General features: G+C 51.4%; 1 protein-coding gene across 9 annotated transcripts in view; it reads right to left on the bottom strand.

The window, feature by feature from the left end:
- LOC125432884 (mitotic spindle positioning) overlaps nucleotides 1–5,413 on the bottom strand; it is a 46,505-nt gene extending 41,092 nt beyond the window's left edge. For 6 of the 9 annotated variants that reach the window (XR_007244564.1, XM_048496970.1, XM_048496976.1 and 3 more), the window contains exon 1: nucleotides 594–764. The gene's annotated coding sequence lies outside the window, so the exon portion shown is untranslated. Of the gene's footprint in view, nucleotides 1–462; nucleotides 765–5,309 lie in introns of those variants that run through there. The other 3 variants (XM_048496974.1, XM_048496973.1, XM_048496971.1) reach the window with 3 other exon arrangements.
- Nucleotides 5,414–18,184: the final 12,771 nt, after the last annotated feature.

Genomic DNA, 18,184 nt, shown 5'->3' with positions numbered 1-18,184 from the left:
AGAGACTTAGGAAGCTGGGTTTGTTTAGTTTGATGAAGAGAAGGTAAAGAGGTGACATGATAGCCCTGTTTAGATATCTCAAGGGATGTCATGTTGGTGAGAAATATATGGTTGGCATATATTTAATACACAATTTGGAGAGTATTGCATGCAATAAAATTGAACATTTTTTTAGAAGAGGAAGTCTTTCAGAGCACCAAAATTAATTATTATTATTTTCTGTTTGCTGTCAAATTCCAACTACTTTATGACTGCCACCCCCCCCCCACCCCCAGTGGGGTCTTCAAGGCAAGAAAGGTTCAGAGGTGGTTTGCCCTTTGCCGGCTGGCCTCTGCTGTGGGATCCTGGCCTTCCTCCGCAGTCTCCCCTCCAAACACTGATCAGGTCCGACCCTCTTAGCTTCCAAGCTATGATGAGATCAGGCCCTCTTGCGCTATCCAAGCCAGAGCATATAAGGTGTACCTGACATTGATTGCTGGGACCCCTGTGGATGGTCCTTTCCAGATGATTCGGGAGTGGCTCTTGAACACAGCACACTCTTCTCGGCTGCAACAGAAAACCAGCAGCCCATTTGACACCGGGCGCCCACCAACCTGTTCAGCCTCCATTCGGCTCCTGTCTGCTCTGCCCCAGGTTTTTATGGAAATCCATTCCTTGCACACAATTCACTGCCCAGCCTCACACCGGCTGTCCTTCAAGCCTGGAGCAAAAGACGAAAAGAAAAAAGAAAGGCATTCCCATCCACGAAAGTGAGACTTTCTCTTCCCCAGTGGGGCCTGTTAGGGGGTATCTGGCGAGGGAGGTGGTGGCAAACTAGGTGGTGGAAAGGGAGGGGCATTCCCTGTAGGCTGTGCCAACCTGATAAGCTCCCCCCTTGCAAGAGGGGGAATTCCAAGAATTTGACATATTGAAGAGAGGGGACACACACGCACACACACACACACAGAGGGAGTTTACAGCAACAGCTCTACTCCCCCGCAGCAGCAAATCCTGACAGCCTTTTTGGGGGAGAAGCCAACACCCCCTTCTTAATAAAAAGAGGATGTTCAGACACTGGCTAGTAGACCTGAGCATCTCTGGCCCCTGACCCTCGCTGTGCCTACATAATCCCGGCTTTTTAAAAAGGCCAAGGTTCTTTCAGGTGAGTGTTTGTTCAGATAAAGTAAACCTATATTCTGGGAAACCACATTTCAAAAACAGAGCCGCTTGTTTGGCAGTTTGGTGTTTGGACTGAAGATACATGAGGGGGAGTGGAGAGATTAGAACAGATGTGCCAAAGAGGGATCATCATAACTGGTGAAGGGATGCCGCATCCACAAGGCGCTTTGGAAACGTCCAGTCTTTGGCAGCCTTTGTGGCATCCAAAAGAGACTTGCGCCCTGAATGTTAACAGGGTTGCCCAGCCCCACGGGATTGCCTGGGGCAGAGGCACACCAGGTGGGAAATGGCACCTGGGGCAACACCTGCTCAGGGCACACACACACACACACACACCGCGCTCTTCCCGCACCCACTTACCTTAGCTGACAGCAGCCCCGGGCAGCCTGGCCGGGATGAGCCAGAAGGGGGGCAGCGGCAGGCTCCTGGCCCTGCTGCTCCCGGTCCGGCTACTTAGTGGGCGCGGGGGTGGGGGGAGAAAGGGGTGGGGGTGGGGGCGATTTTGCACCCCCCACATGTCCCCAGGGCCAGGATAGCCCTAGCCTGGCCATCTCCTGGAGTTGCATATAATCTCCAGACGACAGAGATGAACCCCCCGCCCCTGGAGAAAACGGCAGCTTTGGAAGGTGGGCTCCGTGGCGCTCTGTGCTCTGCCCTGCTGAGGTCCCTCCTTCCCCAAACCCCACCCTCTTCAAGCTCCAGGAATTTCCCAACCCAGAAGTGGCAACCCAAGCTGCCCAAGGGAGACAGAGGATGGATGGTTGTGTGTTTGAATTTCTCTTCCATTCACGTTGGTGCATCCAGGGCAGGAAAACCCGGCCGTCCCCACTCTGCACAGAAGTTGGCCAGTGGAGCGAGGGCACCTTCTTTTCCAAACGAGACGGCACAGCTCTTTCGCATGGCCCAGTCTTCTGCTATGAAACCAGTCCGAACCTTTCCAGCTTAGGTGATCACCCTTTCTCTTGGCAGTGTCTTATCAGGGCATATGCATGCAACTGTCTTGCCAAGAGGAAGAGGAGATGTAAACAGCCCCAAAGCGTGGAAAGCTGCAGCAAAGCATGCCTGCTCCAGTTTCTTCCTTCATGAGAAACTCCTTGACTTGAAACTGAATCAGGGAGTATTGGAACACAGAGCAAAGGCCCCTTCCGCAGATGCAGAATAATCCACTTTCAATCCACTTTATTTTATTTATTTATTTATTTATTTATATTTTAGGCTTTTATACTGCCCCATCCCCGGAGGGCTCTGTGTTCCAATACTCCAATACTCTGTGTTCCAATACTTTCACAATTGTTTGCAAGTGGATTTTGCTATTCTGCACAGTAAAACCCAGCTGCAAAGTGCATTGAAAGTGGATTGAAAATGCATTATTCTGCATGTGCAGAAGGAGCCAAAGTGTGCTGCTGGAACAAAGAAGGGGGTGATTTGATCAGACCCCACCCCCGCCCTCTCTCTCATACAAACACAGTTTGCACACAATACTGGAGCACCGGTTCTGTCTCCACAGTTCATCTCACTTTGATTTAAATGAAGGGGCTTGCTCAGAATGGCTCCGTTCCACCACTCTCAGGACCAGAGGCTCCACAGAGGGGCCCAAAGACCTAGATGACAGAGCATCTGCCTGGTTCAATCCCCAGCACCACTAGTGCAGGGGTCGGGAACCTTTTCCCCTCAAAGAGCCATTTGGCTCACCCCCCCCCACCCTCACCCGGCATTCGCCGCCTCACAGTCTGGCTCTCCTCAAGCTGACTCGGCTGCCTCTCCCCCCCTCCTCGCCTGGCCACCCCCCTCCGCGGGCTAGAGATGTGCCCGCCCTGCTTCCTGCAGGGCGGGCGAAGAGGGGCCCGGCAGCTTGGCCTGCCCGGCCGCCGGGAGAGTGCCCGCCCCGCAAGCAGCGGGGTGGGCAGGAGTCAAAGCCTGCAGCGCGGCCTTGCCGGCCGCGGGCTAGAGATGTGCCCGCCCTGCTTCTTGCAGGGTGGGCAAAGAGGGGCCCGGCGGCTCCACTCATGGAGCAGCAGAACAGCAGCGGAAGAGCCGCATGCGGCTTGCAAGCCGCGGGTTCCCAACCCCTGCACTAGTGAAAAGGACCAGGCAGCGAATGATGGGCTGCCGCTCTGAGCAGGCAAGACTGACCCGGACAGACCAAGGCTCTGCTTCAGGAAAGGCCCTTCCTTGTGCAAAATCTGGGCTACCAACCTCCACAAGGACTGTTGGCAACTGGGATTAGGAGTGGGAGACAGAGAGGGTGTACTTTCCAGGATACAGCCCCTGGAATACAGGGGCAGAACCAGAATACAGAGGCAGAACCTGAGGGCACAGTACAGCCAGAGGAGGCTGCTCCTGAGGAAGACCAGGCAGCAGAGCCAACGCCCTGCCCTGCCCTGCCCTATGACGTGCAGGTAGAGGAGCCTGCAGATCCTCCAAGGGAACCCAGTGATAAGCCAGCTGTGCTGAGGAGGCAGAAGCAGAGGCAGCTGCTGCAGAAGCAAAGGAGTTCATTTGACAGCAAGGTATGGAAGATTAGAGGATTAACTCCTTGCAGAATCCCAGCCCCTTGGACAAGGCTCTCTATATAAGCCTGGCTGTGAGCTTGCTTCTTCCTGGGTGCATCAAGTGTGTTTCTTGTTGCCTCCATGTGCCTGGTCCACTGCTGATTTCCAGCCTGTTACTGATCTGTGCCGTGATCTGTGGAACTGACCCGTGACTACGTCTTCGCCTGCTGCCTGCCTTGACCTCTTGGACTGGCTCCTGACGATGCTCTTGTCTGCCACTTGTTCTGTCCTGTGAGACTGCAGCACAGAGGGGAACTGGCAGCAGCATATTGGGAATATACAAACGAGACCTCGAGCCGCATCGGCCAGGTTCTAGCTGGGTCAGACCACTTCCCCCTCCAAGGTCCCCATTAGCCCAACCAACCCCAAACTGTCCACCCTCTTGATTTTGGGCCAGGCTTGTGTGTGGCTACAGAAATTTCTCCCCAAGATACATAACCTGTGTAGAAGACTGAGAACAAAGAACTGAAAAGGTGAGCCCCCCCCCGCCCGCCCGCCCGCCCGCCTGCCCGATATCTAAAGGCTAATTTTTATGGTAGGCTTGAAACAATGTCCACAGATTATGAGGGAAACCACCACATTCTCAACATGAACACATTTCCCCGTCTTGGTCAAAACTGGCCATTGTCACTTCCAACCTATCCCAGATTGGGCAGCCTCTTGATTTTGGTCCAAGAAGAGACGGTTTCTGGCATTTTCTTCCCAAGTTATAGAACCTGTCTGGAAGACTAAGGATGGGACAGATGAGTCCCCCGCAGATATCTAAAGGCTCATTTTTGCTGTTGGCTTGAAACATAGTCCACAGGCTATGAAGGAAACCCCACCACCCTCAAGAAAAACACACTCCCCTATCTTGGCTGAAACTGGCCGCTGTCACTTGCATTGAGCCTCCTGATTGGGGAACTCCTGGAGAATTGGGGAAGGAGCTTGCGGGGGGGGGGGGCAGGGACCTCAGCAGAGTGCCAGGTCACAGAGTCCATCCTCTCAAGCATTCACTTTCTCCAAGACAACTGATTTCTGTCACCTGCAAATCCCTGGTAATTCCACGGGTTCCACCTGCAGGCTGGCACTCCTGCTGCATGAAAATGGTACACAAAGAAGCAAAAAAAAAAATCTGCATCAGACAGAGAAAGCGAGCCAGTCAGAAAGAAGAAAACGTGACGTGAAAAAGAACTCAAACCAGCCCCAGTAGCTTATCCCAGCCACAAATAGTTTCTTTGCTCCCTGGCTGGAATTCTGCAAGTCTCCCCGTGTCTCTTAAATGTGCGCCGCAGGATGGCAGGCCCAGGATCTCTGGGTAGTGAAGACGCAACGTGGCCGTGGCTTGCATCCTACTTTGAAAATAGTGGCTCACAAGCCAGCCCATCACCTGCTGGCACTCCGTGGTCTACCAGCATTAGTCAGTGGATGGTGATCCACTCTCTGCTAGAGTTGCCAGCCTCCAGGTGAGGGCTGGAGCTCATCCAGATGACAGAGATCAGTTCCCCTGGAGAAGACGGCTGCTTCAGAGCATGGGCTCTACAGCATCACATCCTGCCCTCCCCAAACAAACCCCACCTTCCCTGGGTTCCACCCCCAAATCCCCAGAAGTTTCCCAACCTGGAGTTGGCTGAGCCCCAAGTCCTGGATGGCGTGTCTCCGGCAGTGTCCTTCTGGGGCTTGTGAAGCTTAGAAAAAGGACCCACGAGGCAAGATGGTCTGCTGGGCATCTTTCCTATCTGTGGGGGCGCATTCTTGCTCGCAGACCCGCCAATGCCTGTTCTGCTGGGGGGACCGCAGCAAAGAAGTCAGGCTGGTTCTGCTGGCACCTGATCTGTGCCTGGCCTGTGAGAGGAGGCGGGGCAATGGGGGACACCCCCTCCCCCACCCCACCCCCGGACTCTGCTCTGCTGCTGAACCACCCTGCCTGACCAGGGACTGTTGAGGCCACTGGAAAGGAAGCAAAGCAGCGCAACACGGGGGGAATCTGGGCAGACTGATAACATTCGGAGGCAGAGGAGATTTGAAATCGAAGCAACTCCAAAATCAAAAGACACTCTGCCCAAGTACTGTGGCCCACGCTCTTCAGGCTTGAGTGCCAATCCTGGCTCCTTAGCTAGTGTGCCCACAATATGCATAAAGGTGCTCTTGTAACCTCTGCTTGTGGGTTCTGTGCGGCAGAACTTGGAAGGAGTTTGCAACAACTACAGTTTAAACAAAATGATTTACTTTTCCTTAACATATGACACTTATCAAACATTAACATTTACCTTAACACTCCAAAGCCCTGTTCAGGTTTCATTCCAAGTCCTTCCAATTACAGTCTGATGATGCCAAGTCCATTTCTTCCTGCTGGTGGGTGGCTCATGGAGACTCCAGAGGTTTGGTGAACTGGATTCGAGATGATGAAGGTCCCCAAAAGAACTCTCACCATTTACATACACAAAAAACCTTGAAACAACAAATTCTAACATATACAATATAGCAAAAAAAATAAACTCCCTTCCCACTAGTTCCCAACAACACTGCAGTTACCTTAAACAAGGTGTTAAGAAGTGTTAACATTTCTTCACGCAACACGTGATTGGTGTTTGGAATATGCTGCCACAGGAGGTGGTGATGGGCACTCACCTGGATAGCTTTAAAAGGGGTTTCGACAGATTTATGGAGGAGAAGTCAATCTCTGGCTACCAATCTTGATCCTCCTTGATCTGAGATTGCAAATGCCTTAGCAGACCAGGTGCTCGGGAGCAACAGCCGCAGAGGGCCATTGCTTTCCCATCCTGCACGTGAGCTCCCAAAGGCACCTGGTGGGCCACTGCGAGTAGCAGAGTGCTGGACTAGATGGACTCTGGTCTGATCCAGCAGACTCCTTCTGATGTTCTTATGTTCTTAAGAGCTTATAAAAAACAACACCCCTTACTTCCTCCAACTTCATGAGTTTTTGCAGCCACCTGCTGCTTTCAGTCTCCACCCCTTTCTGGGTCATCCCGTTCTGAACATAGGGGTTATACACCCTCTCACACCAGGGGGTTTCTATTGCCCTCTCTTCGTTTGCATGAAGCCAGCACCCAGTATCTGGATCAGAAGGCGATTGTGTGCATGTTAGCTTTAAAAGCAGCCTCAAGAGGGAGTACCTCGGTTGTCAGCCTCCAGGTCGCACCTGCCGATGTCCCACTATTGCAGTGATTGCGAACCTTTTTGAGACCAAGTGCCCAAACTGCAACCCAAAACCCACTTATTTATCGCAAAGTGCCAACACGGCAATTTAACCTGAATGCTGAGGTTTTAGTTTAGAAAAAATGGTTGGCTCCGAGGCGTGCGTTACTCGGGAGTAAGCTTGGTGGTAGTCATTGGCTTTGCTTTGAAGCAGCCATGCAACTCTTCGAACGGTGAATCACGACCCTAGGAGGGTTTACGCAGAAGCAAGCCCCATTGCCAGCAACCGAGCTCACTCCCAGGTAAAGGATCGCACTTTAGTTCTTTGCATGAAAATCAGTGGGGTTTAACAGTGCTTAACAGGATTACCTACACTGCTTCCCCAAAACGTAGAGCAGTCTTCTAGGTTTAATGCTAATAGTGAGCTCCCAGCCATTGAGCCCAGGCCAGCCGAGATGTGTGGGTGGGGGGGTGATTTCCCCCCCCCCCACTTGATGAACTCTGTTTGTGCGTGCACACAGAGAGGGCTCCGAGTGCCACCTCTGGCACCCGTGCCATAGGTTCGCCATCACTGCACTATTGCAACTGCTCTGCACACAATCCAGATCAGTTCCCCTGGAGAAAACGGTTGCTTTGGAGGAAGGAGTCTATGGTGCAGTGGTCCCTCCCGTTCCTAAATCGCTCCTCCCCCAGGCCCCACCCCCCAAATCTCCAGGTATTTGCCAATTCTAAGGAGTCTATATGTTGGGCCAGGGCCACAACTCTGTGGGGCAAATTAGGGAGCAAAAGTTGATTCCCCCTTAGTTTCCTGGACTCAATCCAAATTCCCCCCACTGTTACTTTTGAAACTGCATACCAAGGGACTGGCCCCATACTGGTATGTAGTAGAACAGTGGTGGCGAACCTATGGCAAGGGTGCCAGAGGTGGCACTCAGAGCCCTCTCTGTGGGCACGCACAAACAGAATCCCCCCCCCACACACACACACCCAGATGTGGCTGGCTTGGGCTGCTGAGCTCAATTATTAGCATTAAACCTAAGACCTAGTTTTGGGGAAGCAGTGTAGGTAACCCTGTTAAGCACTGTTAAACCCCACTGATTTTCATGCGAAGAACTAAAGCGCAATCCTTTACCTGGGAGTAAGCTCAGTTGCTGGCAGTGGGGCTTGCTTCTGAGTAAACCCTCCTAGGGTCGTGATTCACCCATTGGAAGAGTTGCATGGTTGCTTCAAAGCAAAGCCACCGACTACCACCAAGCTTACTCCCAAGTAACACACACCTCGGAGCCAACTGTTTTTTCTAAACTAAAACCTCAGTATTCAGGTTAAATTGCTGGCACTTTGAGATAAATAAATGGGTTTTGGGTTGCAATTTGGGCACTCGGTCTCAAAAAGGTTCGCCATCACTGTAGTAGAAAGTGGGAAAGGAAGGGTCACATTGCCCCCTGCTGGTAACTTCAGGAATCTGACACTCTCCTCTCCTCCCACCCCGTGCTCCCTGCCCTTCTTTCTGCCTGGCCTACTTCACAGGATTGTAATGAGTAGGTCAAATGAAAGAAGGGCTATGAGTGCAATAAACGGATTTATCCTTCCTTTCATCAGTGTGGATCGAAGGCTGGGCTGGGATTGAGAGGTTCAGATTCAAAACCTTTCTTTGCTTTAGCAGCACCTTAAAGATCAAAAGGATTTCTGGGGAGAAGCTTACAAAAGCCAACAATGCCCCCTTCGCGACGCCAGCCTAGATGTGTGTGTGTGTGTGGGGGGGGGAATTCTGTTTGTGCGTGCCCACAGAGAGGGCTCTGAGTGCCACCTCTGGCACCCATGCCATAGGTTCGCCACCACTGTTCTACTACATACCAGTATGGGGCCAGTCCCTTGGTGCGCAGTTTCAAAAGTAACAGTGGGGGGGATTTGGATTGAGTCCAGGAAACTAAGGGGGAATCAACTTTTGCTCCCTAATTTGCCCCACAGAGTTGTGGCAGCAAATAAAATTGGCAGCAAATAAAATTGAAGCCACAAAATTCAAATTGAAAAATAAAATAAAGTTTTAATGGGGTCAAATAGAGTTTTGTTCAGTAAGAAGTGAATTCAGCAGCTTGGTCCACACCAGGCATGGCCACAGCCAAGCCCAGCAAAAGGCACCCTCAACACAGAAAAATACAGACTTCTTATAGTAAATTTTGGAGGTTACATCATAGATTGAATTATACAATGGCAATCCAGGGCCATCAAGGGCCATTCTTCTGAGACGTCCAGGTCTTATCTTTGGTGAGGAAATACCTCTGGATAGTTGTCCTTGTGATAACGCAGGATTGGATTGAGTCCAGGAAACTAAGGGGGAATCAACTTTTGCTCCCTAATTTGCCCCACAGAGTTGTGGCCCTGGCCCAACATATAGACTCCTTAGAATTGGCAAATACCTGGAGATTTGGGGGGTGGGGCCTGGGGGAGGTGCGATTTAGGAACGGGAGGGACCAGAGGCGTACCTCCCATTGGGCAAAGTGGGCAGCTGCCCTGGGCGCCACCTTGTGGTGGGCGACAAAATTGCACGTTTGTGAGGGATTTTGTATTTTCAGTGTTTTTCCGTTTTTGGCCTGGAGGGGGCGCAGATTTTAGGCTAGCAGCACCAAAATTTCAGGGATTTTTTGGGAGACTCTCCTGATGATATCACCCAGGTTTGGTGAGGTTTGGTTTAGGGAGTCCAAAGTTATGGAGTCCCAAAGGGAGTGCCCCCATCCCCCATTGTTTCCAATGGGGAGCCTTCTAATAGGAGAGAGCCAGGGGCTCTTTCACCTGCCTTGACGAGGTCCATAACTTTGGACCCCTATTGAACCAGGACTTCACTCAGAAATCTGAGTGAGCAATTCAATGAGTAGGGTCTCACGAAGATACTCTGAAATTTTGGTGCTGCTATCTTAATAATTGCACCCCTGACAACAGCACCCCCTAAATTTCCACAGATTCTCTTTTTAAATTCACTCCCTTCCCACCAATGCTTGTTTTCTTTCTTTCTTGTTTTATTCCTTCTCTCAGTGCCTAATAAAGTGTGGTGGTGGTGGTTGTTGTTGTTGTTATTAAATCTACCCCCCTTCGGCATGGATTTAAAAGGAGAAATCTGAGGTCCCCAGTTTAAACACCATTTTAAACATGATGCACTGTTTGGGGGGGTGGATTCCAAAGCATCACTTGTTTTAAGCTTCGGGGAGCCCAAGATTCCTCCTTTTAGAAATCCACCTTAAAGGGAGAATCTGGGCCCCCCCAGTTTAAATAACATTGAAAGTGATGCTGTTTCCCCCAATTGGGGGGACTGGATACAACATCATAAAATGTTTTCATAGCAGTAATAAAACATTTTGAAAGCATTTTGAAAATGTTTTCCAAATATTATTTCAGCTGTGTGGCATGGCCCATTGCTATGTTCAGATTTGTGAGTTGGGAGATGTTCTATAATGTGATGGTGACTTTGAAACGACCTGGTGGAAAAAATCATTGTTTGGTCATGGTGGGGGAGGGTGGCCACCCATGGGGGGGGGGCATCAAACTCAGGTTTTGCCCAGGGCTCAAGTTCGCCTAGGTACGCCCCTGGGAGGGACCACTGCACCATAGACTCCTTCCTCCAAAGCATCTGATAAGTTTGCCTGCTGGCTCTTATGCATCCTGGGTGTGTGTGACAATTGCTCGGGGCTATGTCAAAATGCAGAAGGGGTTTGCCTGATTCATTAACTGTCTGCATCCTGTTTCTCTGGGTCCACCTTTAGCATAATCTAATATTTTTTTTGTTTCAACCAGCTTGTGACAGTGGTTTCAGGGAAAAAGTTTGGAAACTATTCAGCCACCATCTGTGAGTTTCTGGAATGTGAGCATTGCTTGGCTACCAGCTCCAAGGAGGATCCAGAATTTTGGTTCTGTACAAATACATTTTACAGCAGGAAGGAAAGCCTTTTACAGAAAACCAGAATAAACCCAAATTCTACTAACACTATATGTCTATAAAAATTATATTAAAACAAAATAATTATTATCAGTCCCTCTGGCTACATTACCTCAAGGAAAACAGAACACTTTTTGGATAAGCTACAGCGCTCTGGTGCAGCTGGGCTTTTCTCACATTCTTGCATTCTACCCTCTGTAATTTCTGAAAATTAGCCACATTTGCAAACTTTTTGCTGCTTGCTTGTGGGGAAAGGAAAGGAGAAATAAAGAGGCCTGAATTGCTGATGGCCAGCAGAGGCGGACCCCCCATAGGGCAAAGGGGGCAGCTGCCTTGGGCGTAGCAGAATTGTAGGTCACGTGGGGGCACACCACGACTCCTGAGTCGAAGCCCCGCCCACTCCCGACGGTGGCGTGCCTTTGCGCTGAGAGCCCAGCAGACACTGAGTCTAGGAATGGAGACCTTGCAGCCACTGGAGCCTGCAGCGAGGGACGAAGGAGGAGGGTGGCTCAGAGCTGCTCTGGCTCTGTTTCGGCCGGGCTTGGCAGCTGGGGGGAGGGGGGTGTCCTGCAGCTGGGCTGGGAGACAGCAACTCCTGATGACCGGCGGGCCATGTAAACCTGCTGCTGGGACCCGGGTGTGTGTGTGTGGGGGGTGATTGGTAGAGGAGGCGGGGAGGGGTGGCCTGGGTGGGTGTGACTGGCCTGGCTTCCCTGCCCCCGGGCTGCTCGGGCACCCAGCGGCCAGCCTGGGAGATACCAGCTCACCCTCCCCGCCTCCTCTTCCAATCACTCCCCGTCCCAGCACAGCAGTTCCATCTGCACACCTGGTTGCCAGGAGGCGGAGCTGGCTACTGGCGTCTCCTGGCCACCGGGGACCCACCTGAGCCAAGAAGGAGCTTTCGTTGCTTGCAATGCAATCACTGACAGCTGTAACTCACTGTAGGGAGGACTCAGCTCTTGCGCTCTCTTCTCTCAAGCATGAAGGAGAGAGCTCTCTGCCGCTCTCTGCCCCCTTTCCCCCCAGCAGCTACCCCCACCCCCCCCCCCCCCCCTCTCTAAGAGCTCCAAGTGGCCAGCCCAACTGCAAGACGCCCCACCCCCGCAGGATCCTCCGTTCTCAGTATCAATCGCTCAGTAAATCTTGCAAAAAAACACAACAGAAAAGAACAGAAGCCAACAGGTGTGTGTGTGTGTGTGGGGGGGAGAATAAAGGCTTTGTGTTAGGGATATTGTGTACTTGATTTGTGCGCCCTTGCCTCTTATAAGGAGGGGGAATAAAGATAGCAGACAATTAAAAAAAACATGCTAACTTTTTATGTCCTCTGCAAGCCTTTTGCTGCTTGAGGTGGGTATGGATTATTTGTTTTAACGCAACAGTGGGGACTGAAGCATGAGCAAAAGAAGAAGAGGGGGCCCCCACTAACTAGGAAAAGTTGCTGGATGCCGCCTCCCTCTCCTTCCTTTCACTCTTCCTCCCTTGCCCATACACTGCACGCTCAGCTCTCAAACCTTTGCACAGCTTAAATCTTCAGCAGCTTGTAACAACAGCATGAGCTCTGTGTTATTGTGATAGCGTGCTTGCTTACATGCATATGTACAAAAAGGTCCCCTGCACCTGGAGCCAAGAAGGTTGTTGTTGCTCGCAATGTAATCACTGCAGCTGCTCCTTGCTTAGGATCAGCTCTTGTGCTCTCTCCAAGCATGAAGGATGCTTGAGGCTGGCTGCCAGTCAGGGAGCCTGCCTCCTGGCCTCTGCCGCTTCCTCTGCCCCCATTTCCCCAAAACAGCTGCCCCCCCCCCACGCTCCCCTCTCAAGCTCAGCCAAAATACAGAAGGGGTGGGAGGGGAGGCAGCAGCTACAAAGCAACACCTATAAAAACCCATCTCCATGTGTGCGCAAAGACGCGTGTGCCCGTGCTCAGGCATTTCTGAGCTCTCTCCGAAGCGACTCTGAAGTGACCAGCCCACCACTGGCCCCCAGCCAGAAAGGACGGCTTTAAATTGTGTGTTAGGAAGAGAATTTCTGGAGAAGGATTCCACCAAGGTGAAAGGGAGGGGGGACTGGATGGCAATCAAAAAAACGCCCTGTGAGCCTTTCTCTGCAGTTCCCCTGCCTCCTGGTATCAAGACTCCAAGACAAGCAAAGCAACTAAGGGGGAACACTTTAGGGGACTATTGTCTGCTCGGCGGCACTTCAACGAGCTGTGAGCGGCACGCGGCCCTGATCCGGCCGCTACCAGTGCTGGACTCCGAGCCGGCTCGATTTGGCCAAGACAACTCCGGAAAGAGGCACTGGACGGGACGGGCAAGCTGAATGCGGCAGAGTTCCTCCTGGGAAAGAGGCAAGGCTTTACCGGCACGATCCAGCTGGGTCCGTGGGCTGGAAGGGGCCACCCTAGGGAGGAAATAATCAGCAGGGAGCACCCCCACCCCCCCTTCTCTCTAAAAGAGGGTAGACACGGAAGTTAACAATCTGGGGTGGAAGCAATACAGAAACTCCAACCCCCTGCTCTTTATTTAGATTGGGGGGGGGGGGGGCAAAGTCAGGTTTTGCCCAGGGCTCAAGTTTGCCTAGGAACGCCTCTGATGCCCAGTGGTGAGATTCAGCCAGTTCGCACCACTTTGGCAGAACCAGTAGTTAAAATGGTGCTTGTATACAACCAGTTGTTAAATTATTTGAATCCCTCCACTGGAACCGGTTGTTAAATTATTTGAATCCCACCACTGCTGATGCCTGGAAAATGTATTCAGCCACCATCTGTGAGCTTCTGGAATGTGAGCATTGCTTGGCTACCAGCTCCAAGGAGGATCCAGAATTTTGGTTCTGTACAAATGGAAAGCTGAGGTGTCTTGTCAAAGGCTTTCAGGGCTGGATTCAACTGGTGGTTGTGGTTTTTCCGGGCTGTGTGGCCATGGTCTGGCAGATCTTGTTCCTAACATTTCGCCTTCAGATAGTCCTTATGGCTTTGTGCCATGATCTAGACTCCAGTGGCTCATTTCTAGAAACAGAGAAACATACTCACAAACATGACTCAATTAGATCCTCTTAAATTTTCTAGCAAACTGTCTGGAGCAAGGTTGCCAACTCCAGGTGATGCAATTCCTGGGGATTTGGGGGTGGAGCCAAGAGAGGGCCGGGCTTGGGGAGTGAAATAGAAAAGAGAACTGGGTTTGATTTCCTGCTCTGCCAGCTTGTACACTCCAACACATGCTAGCTGGGTGACCTTGGGCTAGCCACAGCTCTACGGAGCTCTCTCAGCCCCGCCCACCTCACAGGCTGTGGGGGGAAGGGAAAGGAGATTTTAAGCCCCTTTGAGTCTCCTTACAGGAGAGAAGGGGAGGATATAAATCCAAACTCCTGCCCCTCCCCCTCCTAATTGTGTTGGTCTGCAGTAGAAGAGCAAGATTTAGAAGTCCCGTAGCAGCATCTTAAACACTCACAGGACCCCCAGTGTATAAGCTAGGGGTCCCCAACATGGTGCCAACAGATGCTGTGGTGCCCACAGAAACCTTTCTTGGCACCCAGCAAGTGATTTTAGAAAATGGGTGGGGCAGGTGAAGCACCTCCTAACCAGAGGGTCTCTGGGTGACCACTGGAGCAGTGCAGATTAAAATAATGTAGTTTTGATGGCACCAGCCACCACCCTGTTAGTTCTACTCTCTCTCTCCTCTTTCCCACGGTTTTTGTTGGAAAAATTACTCCTCTGGTCCCCTGCATTTGGACTTCCTGCTTATGTGGCTCCACCTTCCTCGGTGGCCATTTTGTGGTTTTGCCTGCCACCCTGTGCCAGAGTTCCAGTGGTGCCCGCAGGCTCAGAAATTTTGGGGACCCCTCTGGCATGAATTTTAAATAGTCAAAGCTCCACTCATGGGGTATCCAACGAAGCTCGTGCCCTGGGAATGTTGTGGGTCTTCAAGGTCCTCCCGGGCTCAGTTCTTCCTCTCTCACCCTCGAGGACTTTTGTGCGCAGCGACTGCAAACCCCGGAGCATCAAGCAGCCGGAACAGATTATCTGAAATCACTGTCAATTTGCATCCTCCGCAGCTGGCTACAAGCTAAGGTCTGACACGTGGCAGAGAAAGTGGTCAGGTCTGGTGATGCTGGGGGGGGGGGGGGCTTAGGGTTGCCAGATGCAGGGTGAGATGCTCCTGGAGATTTCGGGATGGAGCCTGGGGAGGACAAGGACCTCGGAGGAGCAGGAGCAGGAGCAAGAGGAGAGGGAGAAGTAGTAGTAGTAGTAGTAGTAGTTTGGATTTATATCCCCCCTTTCTCTCCTGTAGGAGACTCAAAGGGGCTTACAATCTCCTTTCCCTCCCCCCCCCCCCCACAAACATCTGTAAAGGTTTCAATGGTGTTGATGGTGAAGTAACCTTGAGTGCATTCCACAGCCCGGGCGATGGGCCAGATGCATCGGCGGAGACTTTATCTTTGCGCGGGAGATGAAGACTCCGTTCCCATGGGAAGCAGGAAGGGGGGATGGGGTGAATGGTGTTATAACCTGTGCTTCTGGCGGGAAGTGCCATTCCTGCCACTGCGTGTACTTGAGCTTTCTAAGATGTCTTAATAAATGGACTTTTACTCCCAAAAGCCTTTTATTTCTGCTTCTATGGAATTCCTTACAACATCCTTTGAGATAGGTGGAGTTGAGAGAGCTCTGAAGAACTGTGTCTAGCCCAAGGTCACCCAGCTGGCATGTGTGGGAGTGCACAGGCTAATCTGAATTCCCCAGATAAGCCTCCACAGCTCAAGCAGCAGAGCGGGGAATCAAACTTGGTTCGTCCAGATTAGAGTACGCCTGCTCTTAACCACTACACCACTGCTGCTCCTGTCCAAGACCAAAGAGTCATAGAATCATAGAGTTGGAAGAGATCCCAAGGGCCATCAAGTCCAACCCCCTGCCGTGCAGGAACATACAATCAAAACACTCCCAACATAAGTTCATCCAGCCTCTGTTTAAAATCTTCTAAAGAAGGAGACTCCACAACTCTCTGAGGCAGTGAATTCCACTGTCAAACAGCCCTGACGGTCAGGAAGTTCTTCCTAATGTCTAGGTGGAATCTCTTTTCCTTCACCTTGAACCCATTCCTCCTGGTCCTGGTCTCTGGAGCAGCAAAAAACAAGCTTGCTCCCTCTTCTACATGGCATCCTTTCAAATATTTAAACATGGCTGTCATGTCTCCCCTTAACCTTCACTTCTCCAGACTAAACTTTTGGTTGCCCTCCTCTGGACCCATTCCAGCTTGTCAATATCCTTCTTGAATTGCGGGTTTTCTCCATTTTGTCCAGGGGAACTGATCTCTGTAGTCTGGACATGAGCTGTAATTCCAGGGCATCCCCAGGCTATGAACTAAGGTCTGACATGTGCCTGTACAGTTCTATCTGGGTGCAACCTCACCATAAAGCCAAAATAATTTTCATTTGTTTGTTTGAGGAGTAGATTATATTCCTAAGGCTCTTCTGCCCGACAGGAGTCGATTCCCCACTGAAAAAATGAATGTAGATCCAAACCGGTTTGAAAAGATTTGGCACCTTTTGATCATGGTTTGATGGTCCCCACTGCAGCTTGTGGCCCCCAAACGATCCTTGTTCCCAGCACCACAGCAGCAACGCAGGACTCCCCACAGTTGGCGGATCAAACACGTAATCCACTCAGGGGCTTTCCTGATTGGCTGCTGTGTTGTGTTGAGGCGGGAATTTTTTTCCACCTTGCGGATCCACATCTGCACGAGCATGCGCAGAACGACTCTACACGGAGATGAAGCGATGGGCAATTTAAGCAAAGCCTTGTTTCCATGCGCCTCCGTGAGTCAGATCCACATGGATACGACGTGTAGCACTGCTTTGTATTGCCTTCTACTCAGTCAATCAGTCAAAACCAGCCCCATGTTGCTTCGTATCCACGTGGATCTTCGGTCCACGAATTTTTTTTAAAAGCCGGGTGCGATGCCCACTACATTTTCATTGGATGGGAGGCTCCATGTCACCACTAGTGGTGGGAAAAACGAATCTGGATTCAACCCCCGAACTTCCTCACCGCTCCAGATTCCACACCGTGTTTTTCAAAAAGGTGTACTTACAAGCAGGTTCTGGAAAAACACGTGAGGGGGGGGGGGAAGAGCGCCAGAAACGGGATGAATGTGTGTTGGGTGCTGGTGCAGTGTGGAGTTCTGCACCAAACCTGGATAATTCCCGTGAGTATCGTGTGTTTAATAGTCAGTGGGGAATTGACCAGACCCTGAGCAGTCTGGGCTCAGAGAAGGGTAGTTTGGCACAGGGACCAGAGTGCAGACTTGGAGTCAAATCCCACTGCTGCCTGCGGGGGGAGACCTTCAGCCAGCCACAAAAGCAAAGTATTAAAATGACAGTTGCAAAGTTAAGGGGTGCTGCACCTTGCAGAATTACCCAAAGCAGTGCATGGGCGACTCTCTGATTTGCCTAGCTATGGTGGCCTGGAGGAGCCACATCCAAACCAAGCTGTGCGTGAGTATTTGCTTTGCCTGGATCATGTCAACAGCAGCTTTGGTTTTGCCAATGAGTAGCCGTGCTTGAAAACAGCTATTGTCTTACTTCACCCGCCACACAGCAAGAACCAAAGGAGGATTGTGAAGACCTGAGGAATAGCAAAATACCAGAACAGAACAACGGCCTTTGATTGGGGGGGGGGGGGGGGCAGCAGTCCTGCCCAGAGAAAGAAGAGGGGCAGGCCCATTTCTGAAGGGTGCAATGAAGAGAACAGACAGGTCTGCTGTGACCCTCCTCCAAGGTTGTGGGGTCAGTGGAGTACCATCTTCACATTGAGCAGTAACTCCAAACCTGCATACTACTTTGCTACACCTTGCCTAATGAATAAACAGAGCCCAAAGCTCCTCTCCATGGAGGAGTCTCTCTGCCATGTCTCTGCATGGCCCAGAGTTCCATCAAAATCACTTCAACCAGAGGTGCAGAATTAGCCTCCTCTCTGCACCAGGTGTGATTAGTTTACAGGGCTTCCAGATGCTTTTCAATGACTGACCTCTCAAAGCGCCATGCAGAACAATTATCTACATCATCTTTGGGCCAGATGTCACGAGGGCTAATAAAAATGATGACAACAACAGCGTCCGTCAGCTGAGACGAACAGATGAAGCTGCCTCCTACCGAACCAGGTCCTGGTCCCCCAAGGTCAACCCCATCGATTCAGAATGGGCAGCAGCTCTCCAGCCTCTCAAGCAGAGGAGGACTTTCACATCACCAACTGCCTGGACCTTTTAACGGGAGACTTTTCTGCCTGAGATGCTCAACAACTGAACCATGACCTCTTCCAACAGCACCCGTGCCCTGTCTGTGCAGGGTGTCACCCAGGAGCCCTCAGAATGAGCCAGGGTTTGGGAACCCACCTGTTGCCATCTCAGCTCTGCCACCTGTG

This window comes from Sphaerodactylus townsendi, linkage group LG05, assembly GCF_021028975.2.
Source record: "Sphaerodactylus townsendi isolate TG3544 linkage group LG05, MPM_Stown_v2.3, whole genome shotgun sequence".
Taxonomy (NCBI): domain Eukaryota; kingdom Metazoa; phylum Chordata; class Lepidosauria; order Squamata; family Sphaerodactylidae; genus Sphaerodactylus; species Sphaerodactylus townsendi.
The sequence above is the reverse complement of the archived record's forward strand: the minus strand, read 5'-3'. Positions and strand labels throughout refer to the sequence as shown.